Genomic DNA, 10,417 nt, shown 5'->3' with positions numbered 1-10,417 from the left:
TATAAATCCAATGATTGATGCGATGTGTGAGATTTGGTGCTGTTTTGTTGAAACTAAATGTCGTCGAGATCACGAGTTTCAATTTCAGGCATCAAATAGTCGGTTATCATGGCCCGATAACGGTCGCTATTGACGATTTCCTTCTCAACGGCATCATTTTTGAAGAAATATGGACCGATGGTTCCACCGTCTCACAAACCACACCAAACCGTTGTTTTTTCTAGATGAAATGACAGCTTTTGAATTTCTTCTGGTTGCTCTACGTTCTAAATGCGTCAATTGTGCTTGTTTATATACCCATTAAGCCAGAAATGGGCCTCATCGCTTAACAAAATTTGTCACGAAAATGTCGGATTTTCTTGGAACTTTTCACGATCCTATAGAGCGAAGCGATGTCCCTTTGAAAGTTCGAGCGGCTTCAGTTCTTGCACAAGATGTAATTTGTTCGCTTTAAATTTAAAATCTTGACGTACAATGCGCCAAATCGTTCCACACGTCAGTCCGAGTGTTTGCGAGCGGCGCGAATCGACTCTTCACAGTCTTCGTGTACACTCTTAGCAACGGCTGCTATTGAAAAAAGTACCTCCACTTGGATCACCTGTTGTATGTCGACTTTAAGAGTGCTGCGTCCAATTTATGGTCGTCGTAAGCGTGCTGTCGGAGCAAAATTTGAGCGTCTAGTGGAAAAATTTGAATTCACAGGCATAGTACAAAATGTTCGCGTGAAAGTGAGACAAAGATATGCACGTAGTGTCGAGAATATTTATACCGCTAGCGCATCAATTGAAGAAGACCAAAATCAGTCTCTCACACGTCGTTTTCAAGCGTTGGACATCCCTGTGATGCCGTTGTGGCGAATTTTGCGATTAGATCTTGGCGTACATCCTAACAAGATCAAATGGACGCAAGATTATGAAGTCGCTTGATCACCAGAATGGTCGTATGTTGATCCGGATTTTCATCGAAAAATCATCTTCAGTGATGAAGCTAATTTCTAGCTTAATGGCTTCGTCAATTAACACAATATGCGTTATTGGTCAGGCAGCAATCCACACGTACTTCATCACCTTTGCGTCCCGAAAAAATTACTGTTTGGTGCGGTTTATGGGCCGGCGGCGTCATTGGGCCATACTTCTTCCGTGATGATCAAGACCGGCAAGTTACTGTGAATCGGAATCTCTACCGCTCAATGATTACCGAATATTTTTGACCTAAATTGGATGATATGGACTTGGTTAATATGTAGTTCCAACAGGATGGCGCCACATGCCACACAGCGAATGTCACAAACGATTTATTGAAAACCAAGTTTGGTAAAGGTGATATCACACGAAATGGACCAGTCCATCGGTCATCCAATTTGACGCCGTTAGACTATTTCCTGTGGGGCTATGTCAATTCTATGGTCTATGCCAACAAGCTAGCGACGATTGATGAACTCCGTACGAATATCGAACGAGAAATTGCAGCAGTATCGGCCGATTTATACTTGAAAGCCATTGGAAATTTGGTTCAGCGTCTGGACTTCTGCAAATGTGCCCATTGTGGTTATGTAAAAGCAATCGAGTTCCATAAGAATTTCATTTTTATCTCAAAACGCGCTCTGATTGAAAAAGTCGTTACAAAGTTTAAATAAATTAAAATCTGCTCATTACTGTAGTTTTCTGGTACACGTCCAATTAGTGTTTAGATTTGTGGTTAAATTGAGAACGAACTTAAATACTATGGATTCCTTTGAAGAAGTTTCTTGACTATATCACAAGCAACGAACTATCTCTCTGGAGATAGCAAAAGCTGCCAACTTCAAGTGAGCTGCTATTTATGTCTCAAAGGTATACTTAAAATGCTAAAATAAAAATAAAAGTAGTTTTTCTCTGATTCGAATTTGAAGTAATCTGAACTTTAGACCTATGCAGAGGATTGATTAATACAATTAATCAGTGATTTGGAAATGAGTTTAAAAATATATTTTTAATTTGAGTTAATGCTTTTGCATACTGAAATAATTTGGAAATATTAATCAATAATAAAAAGACAAATTTAGTTTTCTAATTTTATTAATATTTGGAAAACGTAATCTGGCAACAACTGCCGTTGCATATGATTCTCATTGATGTGAGTATGTGCCAAAAAATTACCGTTTCTGGTTTGAATTGAATTTTACGCTCTCTTCCACACGTTCATTGACGCGGAGAGCGTTGAGCAAGCAAACGAGTGGTGCGCATGCGTCATTCGGTGGGCCTAGGACAAAAATAGCATAATTGGCATGAAAGGATGACTAAATGACTAACTGATTAATTGAAGCGGAATGAAAGAATGGTCAAGTGGATGACTGATTACCGCTTCGTTGGTTGTGTCGCTGATGTTAAGTTCGAGTGACTGCAAATGGTTGGCCGCACCGAACACCGCTGGGTGTGCTAATGTTTGATAAGCACATGACTACAAATATGTTTTTGTTAATATTAAGTAGTGGTTTCTGTGTGGGCAGATATTTTTGGGCGTGAGGATTTTAAGTACTTCAAATATAATAATGTCACTATACCCCTTTACCCAATTAGTACAAAATTTTGTATTTTATGTACTTTTGTGGTATCAACAAAGTTATTAACTACTTTTAGGTAGATTTATAAATGTGATATAATATATATTTCTTTCTGACTAAAAATACTGTATTTTATTTTTTGAAAAGGCAGGCTGGAATACTTTTGTTTTAATGGCCGTCTCCTTTCTTGCAGTCGAGCCCAAGCGGTTTTCGAGATAAATTAAGACAAATTTATATTTTACAGACATAATGGGAACGCATAACGGTAACCAGAAACGACAGATAGTTGGCGTGACCTTTTCATTAGATACCTTACCAGACCCGATCGGTTTACAAATGTGGGAGTTATTCTACGAAAATGATCGACAGTACTTCTACTATTCGGTTCTGGGCGTCTGGTACAAATTTCGCTCTCAGCTAGGAACATAGCACATCAGCAACACCGAGTGTGAACAAGTTAACATCTCATACTTTAAAGCTGAAAGCAGAAAATGTTAAATTTTCACATGACACCTTAACGATCCCGATCGGTCTATAAATTCGGGAGTTATCAGATGAGCGACGGTACCCCTACTAGTCGGTTCTGCGCACCCGGTACAAATCTCCATGTATATATTATTATTATTTAAATGTATATGTATGTATGTATATTTTTTTAGTAAAAAATAAAGGTATATGCCAAAATAGTGATTATCAAAGTAATAGATGCGATAATATGTCTTACTTAATTATTTTTAACTGAAGACGACAGTGAGTATGCACACAATTTTATTATGACAAATTTCCTTCTATTTTTTCCATATAATTTTTTAATATTTTTAAATTATACAATTTCTATAAATTTTTCGAAATTCCTCTCATTTACCTTTCATTTGACACTAAAATCATCAAAATCGCATCAAAATTAGGAAAAAATGCAAATTTCTTAAAAATTTTACAAACTCCTCTTCAATCCCGTCAATTTGACACCAAAATCATCAAAATCGGTTAAGATTTGCCGGAATTACGAAAAATCCCTATTTTCCTTCAATTTTTCAAAACTCCTTTAAAATCCCTTTGATTTGACACCAAAATCATCAAACTCGGTTGGGATTTGCCGGAATTACGAAAAATCCCTATTTCCTTCAATTTTCCAAAACTCCTTTCAAACCCCTTCAATTTGATACAAAAATCATCAAAATCGGTTAAGATTTGCCGAAATTACGAAAAATCCCTATTTTCTTTCAATTTTCCAAAACTTCTTTCAAACCCCTTTAATTTGACACCAAAATCTTCAAAATAGGTTAAGAATTGCCGATTCTACAAAAATCAGCTATTTTCTTTCAATTTTCCTAAATTTTCCAAAACTCCTCTCGAATCCCTTCAATTTGACACCAAAATCATCAAAATCGGTTAAGATTTGCCGAAATTACGAAAAAATTCCAATCTGGTCACCCCAGCCACACGGCGGCGCAAACAAAAAATTTCATTTCCCAAATCGCCAATTTGCACCAGGCACCCAGAATCGCCCAGTAGGTAGCTGCCGCGAAAAATAATTTTTTCGTGTAGCCTACCCCAAAGGCGCAAGTAAAACTGCCTTAGCCACATCTGCAGGACAGCCGGAAGAAAGGGCTGCTGCCACGTTAACACGAATAACTTCTATAATTCGCCACTGATTTTGTGCATTCAGGTACCAAATGAAAGGGCAAACCCGCAGCAATACAACCAACAACAAATAAACATTAACAAATCAGAATAAGAAGACATTTTTGCAGGAACATGCGAGCAAGCAACACTGTGATGAAAAACTCGAATTTTGTATTTATAAAACAAGATGAAGATATCTTTGTGCTACTAGTAGATTGAGATACTTTAATATGTATAGTCTGCGAAATAGCATCATTTCAAATTCACAACATTCCATTGTATTGATATTTTTAGAAGCGCTTCTTTCGCACTGAATTGTAGTGTTTCCATAAAAGATGAAATAAAGTGCGCTATAAAATTATATTTTCAAAGCGATTACCTTTCGTTTGCCACCAAACTCATTGAAATCCGTTCAGTTTTGCCAAAGTTATAGCGAATATACATTATCGATCGCATATTCTGCATTATTACTGCATTATCCACCATTTCCTGTAGTTCCGTGCGCGATAAGCATTTTGATAAAACCCAGCCGATTTCAGTGATTTTGGTGGCAAATGAAAAGTGATCGCTTCTAGAAAACATTAGCATTGTGCACTTACTTTCATGTGTTACGTAAGTATAGCAATTCAGCTAGAAAGAAGCTATTCAAAAACATGCATTAATTAAGAATGTATTGAAGTTGAAATGTTGCCGTTAACAGAATATACTTAAGAAGTGTATTTCTAGTGATTTGTAGCAGGAATATCCTTTCATTTTACTTTATTAATGTGAAATTCTAATTTTTTTATCGTACAGTTGCTTAGAGACATTTGCATCAAAAAATATCTTATATTTGTAGTTTGTTATAATTTTTTTGTACTTGATCGTGTAGCTGCACGCTTGCCCTTTCATTTGGTGGTTGAACGATCGAAATCGGTGCTGAATTATGAAAGTTATTCAAGTAAACGTGGCATCAGCCTTCAGTTCCGGTTGTTCTGCATGTGCTGGTAACGCAGTTCAAAGTGCGCCTTTGAGGTATGCTACACGAAAAAATTATTTTTCGCGGCAGCTACCTACTGGGCGATTCTGGGTGCCTGGTGCAAATTGGCGATTTGGGAAATGAAATTTTTTGTTTGCGCCGCCGTGTGACTGGGGTGACCAGATTGGAATTTTTTCGTAATTTCGGCAAATCTTAACCAATTTTGATGATTTTGGTATCAAATTGAAGGGATTCGAGAGGAGTTTCGGAAAATTGGAAGAAATGAAGAAAATAACATTTTTTTTAGTAAATTCGGCAAATCTTAACCGATTTTGATGATTTTGGTATCAAATTAAAGGGGTTTGAAAGAAGTTTTGGAAAATTGAAAGAAAATACGGATTTTTCGTAATTTCGGCAAATCTTAACCGATTTTGATGATTTTGGTGTCAAATTGAAGGGATTCGAGAGGAGTTTTGGAAAATTGGAAGAAATGAAGAAAATAACATTTTTTTTGTAAATTCGGCAATTCTTTGCCAATTTTGATGATTTTGGTGTCAAATTGATGGGATTGAAGAGGAGCTTGTAAAATTTAGGAAAATTGAAAGAAAATAGCTGATTTTCGTAGAATCGGCAATTCTTAACCGATTTTGAAGATTTTGGTGTCAAATTAAAGGGGTTTGAAAGAAGTTTTGGAAAATTGAAAGAAAATAGGGATTTTTCGTAATTCCGGCAAATCTTAACTGATTTTGATGATTTTGGTGTCAAATTAAAGGGGTTTGAACGAAGTTTTGGAAAATTGAAAGGAACGGAGAAAAAGTCATTTTTTCATAATTTCGGCAAATCTCAACCGAGTTTTTTGCAGGTGTTTTATCTATATACATATGAACATATATCATGAGTACCTATGAGTGTTTTTTGTTTAATGGTTATACTTACGCCTACATCCTTTCTTCTTGCAGCAATTAGAAAATCTACTTTTAATTAGTTATAATTAAACTATTAAATATTTATTTAAGTAACTTTCAAGCATGTTGATGATAATATACACGCATTTCTTTTATAAATCGCTCGTTTTTATATAAATTAACTTAATATTAAAATATGTTATAATATGACATTTAAGCAGATGGTTTTTAGGCTTTTAGACATGCATTTGCTTAAAGCTAAATTTCTAAGTAGTATGTGAAGAATATAGTTATTGTTTAATTATATTTTTATCGTTTTAGACATATGCATTTCATATATAACCATTATCTTTCATTATCTTTTTATTTATCAACTCAAAACTGCCATTTCTCACAATCATGGCATGGATGTTTTACATTATTATGTGTATATTTTAAAGTGATTTTTTTCTTATCACTACTGACTTATTCTAACTAAAAGTAGTTGCTGTTGTATAAATATTTAAATATATGTATGTATATGCTTAATAAATTCTTGTTTTTGTTTTTGTTTAGAGTGAAAATACTTTATCGAATCCATTCAATTATTTTGCTTAATTAATTTATTTATTTTTGCTTACAACCTAATCTAGTGAATCAATATTTTTAGTACAAGCTTTTAGTGAAGCAACAAACTATGAAACGTAATAGAAGTGAAGAGTACGAGTATTTAAAAATTAAGTTGAAGTTAGCTAAAATATCACTAATAAGTAGATATGTTACAATGTTTTTTCCTTTCATTTATTACTGGATAGATTTTGTCAAACCAGATTTCTTAGCTTTGCAGTGCTGGATATATTCTTGACGTACATTTATGGTTACATACAAGCATCTTTAATAAATAAGGCTGGTTTTCTTCCAAGGCACCGCTCGTTTTGTTTCAGTAAATCTGTGAAAATCTGATATTTTGTTGTGTAGATATGTAGAATAGTATATTCGAAGAACGATTGATATATCACAACATTTAACAATTGCTTGTTGCCATCGATTTTAGACTATATAACTTTTTCAAGCTTCTGTCTTCTATGTATCTTCTTTGAGCAATTTTAATCAAGAATATGCCAGCAAATACTCCATCTCTCCTATAAACTACAGCACAACTTATTGTTCGCTTTTGATTTGGGCAATAATTCCATGCGGCAATGCTACCGAGTTTGTTTCCAATGCTGCCAAATGAATACAATTTTTACTCGTTCGTTTCACCACTCACTAATTGCTCGTGAATGGAAGGTAAATACTATTTAATTTATTTTTTATAAACCATAAATCCTATGTAAAAATAGTAAATAGAATAAGTGAAAAAGGGAAAGTAGAAGCTCAGAGTATGGTAACAATTAGATGTTTGGTTAATACTCAAAATTTCTAGATCAAATCACCAATTGTTTTATAATTGTAAAAAATCGTTTGGTTTCTGATGTAATCTACAATTTTTGAATACCACCCTAACCCTACCTTCTCTTTGTGACTTATATTTTTACATAAGGTATGTGGTTTATCAAAAATAAATTAAATTAGGTGCTTATAAGTTGGTTACAAACGACTATATTAGGGTGGTAAGCAAAATATCTAAATCATAAGCAAAAAGCTTTTTTTTTAATATAGGAGTATTCAAAATCTTCGGCCGAAGTAAAATAATATTTTCAAATAAAAAAATTTATGGCAGACAAATCTAAATGTGTTACTTTTCTTTGCTAAGATTTTTAAAAAAGGCGTTCGAAAGGCGTTCTACGTACTTAAATGAGACTTCAATTGAAAGTTCTTTTAGATATATTTATTTTTTCTTCTCTGCCGAAATATCAAAGTGCTGTGCGATTGTTCTGTTACAAAAACACACTTTTGTGATAATTCGTTACTTTTCGCGAATTATGTGTTACTGAAAAGAGCGGAAACAAAGAGTTGGTTTGAAGAGTTTTTTTTTCTTTTTTTTACAACATTTCACAAAACTATTATTACTAAAGATTTTGGAATTAATAGTTGAGACAAATCTTACTTATTAGATTTCCACTAACAAACTAGTAAAAAGTTTAAAATTAATTTTTGATATTTAAAAAATTATTTTCTATTTTTTAATTTAGATCTTTTGAATAAAAAAATTAAAAAAAATTGAATTAAAAACAAAAATTAAGAAAAATTTTTGGAATTTAGAAACTTAAAAAAAATATCTTGAAGTTAAAAACTTAAAAAAAAATATTTTCTTTTCTTAATTTAAATTTTTTCTAAGTTAAATTTAAAAAAAAATTAAAAAATTATTATTAATAAAAATATTTTGTATTAAAAAATTAAAAAAATTATAAAAAAAAAATTTGTATTTAAAAATTAAAAAATCTGGTTTAAAAATTTTTGAAAAAAAAAAAAATATTTTCTATTTTTAATTTAGAATTTTCTTAACATAGAAAATTATTTTCTATTTTTAATGTAAGTATTTAATTTTTGTATTTAAAAAAAATAAAAAAAATATTAAAAAAAATTTGTATTTAAAATTAAAAAAAAAAAATGGATTTACAATTTTTTGGAGAAAAAAAAAGAGAATTTAGAATTTTCTTAACATAGAAAATTATTTTCTATTTTTTTTTTTAAGTAAGTATTTAATTTTTGTTTTCTTTTTTTACCTAATCACACAGCCTTTTACATTTTTTTTCACAATTTTTTTGAAAGCAAACATTTTGTAATAGTTGGAATGGACGAATTTTCTGGCATACCAGTTGCAGCTGATCGGAATGTTTTAAGAAAGAAAGAAGTCCACAGCCTAAATCATAAGATTTCGCAGCATAAGAAAAACTTGGAGTGGTTCTGATAAAACCTAAGTAGCTAATAAGTTATTCAGAATCGAATTAATTATAAAAATTATCCTTCAGAGTCGAATTACTTATAAAAAGGATTGGTTATTGATATAATTGCATCAAAACCGCTGCAGAAGGAATTTTGTTCGAACGTTGGTGCTGGTCATGCAGTTTCTCAAAATTATTTTCGATACCGGTTGGCGGGATAAAAAGCTTTTCGCGGTTACTAGCTGAACAATTTTGGAAGCCTGGTAGAGATTATTGATTTAACAAACAAAATCTCTTTTTTCTCCGTGGGTGTGAATGGAAAAACATATTAAGGGGGGGTAGGGGGTAAGGATTTCATGGTAAAAAAAATGACATTTTTCGCAAATTTATTTCTTAAATATGGATTAAGTAATTTTGTTCGGACCTTTTGTACATTACTGAGTATGCTTTGGACAATATAGAGTAATTTTTTCGTCACTTTTTTAGTTTATAAATTTTACTTTTCCAAAGTCCGTGTTCACTGTAATTTAAAACTACTTGACCGATTCATTTCACATTCTGTACAGATTTTTGACATATAAAATACAGCCCCTCAACGTTTAGTATTTTTTTTTACATTAAGGGTGTTTTCCACCCACAAAATGGCGAAATTTTTTAGTGGAAGTTTTCACTTTAAATGGCAGCCAAAACTTTTTTAATGAAAAAAAAAATTATCAGAAAACGATGGGGGGAAGATTTGATTCAAATTTGAATAATTTTCTTGGTTTTTTTATTTTCGGACAATTTCCAGCCGAGTTACAGTGAACACCGCAAATTGTTTTTTTTTCCAAGACCGGCTTATGCTTCAATATTTCTGCATGAATTACCTTATTTTGTCAAAAGTGTGCTCAATAATGTACAAATGGTCCGAATAAATTACTCAATCCATATTTAAGAAATAAATTCGCAAAAAAAGTATTTTTTTACCTTAAAACCCTTACCTCTCTCTAAATTTATGTATATAGTACTTGCTATCAGATATGAAAGTTTAACTCATAGAAAATAGTATTGAAAAGGTAAATGTCATGAAAGCTGGAACGCACTATAAAAGGTGATGTGAGTATTCATAATATTTGTTCAAAACTTGTGTAAATAAATGGTTATAACATATGATGTTATTTTTCTGGCAAAATTTTCGAAAATGAAATAGTTAAACAATAAAAAATGGATCACTCAAAATTTTGGAAAATTTTACTTAAGCTTTCAAAAAAATTAATTTTTGATCCATATGGTAAAAAAAAAATTATCAATAATTTGGAATGAAGATGATGATGATGAGACTGAGGCAGACTATACAATTATAATTTCAGAGTTTAGAATTCAATACAGAGAGTTGAAATCGATAAATTCCAAATGCAGACAAGCATAATTAAGACACAACGCATAATATATTAACTAAGGAGAATTTTGCTAGGATAAGTGTGGGTGAATTTTTTATTCATTAACAAATTTTTAAAAATTTTGACTAATTATTTCAATTTTTTTTCAAATTTTTTTCTGTTGTGTCTTTTTTTCTATTTGTCTGGATTTAGAATTCAGT

The 10,417-nt window shown here is 31.9% G+C and overlaps 1 protein-coding gene across 2 annotated transcripts in view; it reads right to left on the bottom strand.

Annotated features, from left to right (window-relative positions):
- Positions 1-6,158: 6,158 nt before the first annotated feature.
- The window catches only part of LOC120774434 (proteoglycan 4), a 47,857-nt gene continuing 43,598 nt past the window's right edge, over positions 6,159-10,417 (bottom strand). For both annotated transcript variants that reach the window (XM_040104074.1, XM_040104075.1), the window contains one exon: positions 6,159-7,236. The gene's annotated coding sequence lies outside the window, so the exon portion shown is untranslated. The remainder of the gene's footprint in view (positions 7,237-10,417) is intronic.

The sequence above is a fragment of the Bactrocera tryoni genome, chromosome 4 (assembly GCF_016617805.1).
Source record: "Bactrocera tryoni isolate S06 chromosome 4, CSIRO_BtryS06_freeze2, whole genome shotgun sequence".
Taxonomy (NCBI): Eukaryota; Metazoa; Arthropoda; class Insecta; order Diptera; family Tephritidae; genus Bactrocera; species Bactrocera tryoni.
The sequence above is the reverse complement of the archived record's forward strand: the minus strand, read 5'-3'. Positions and strand labels throughout refer to the sequence as shown.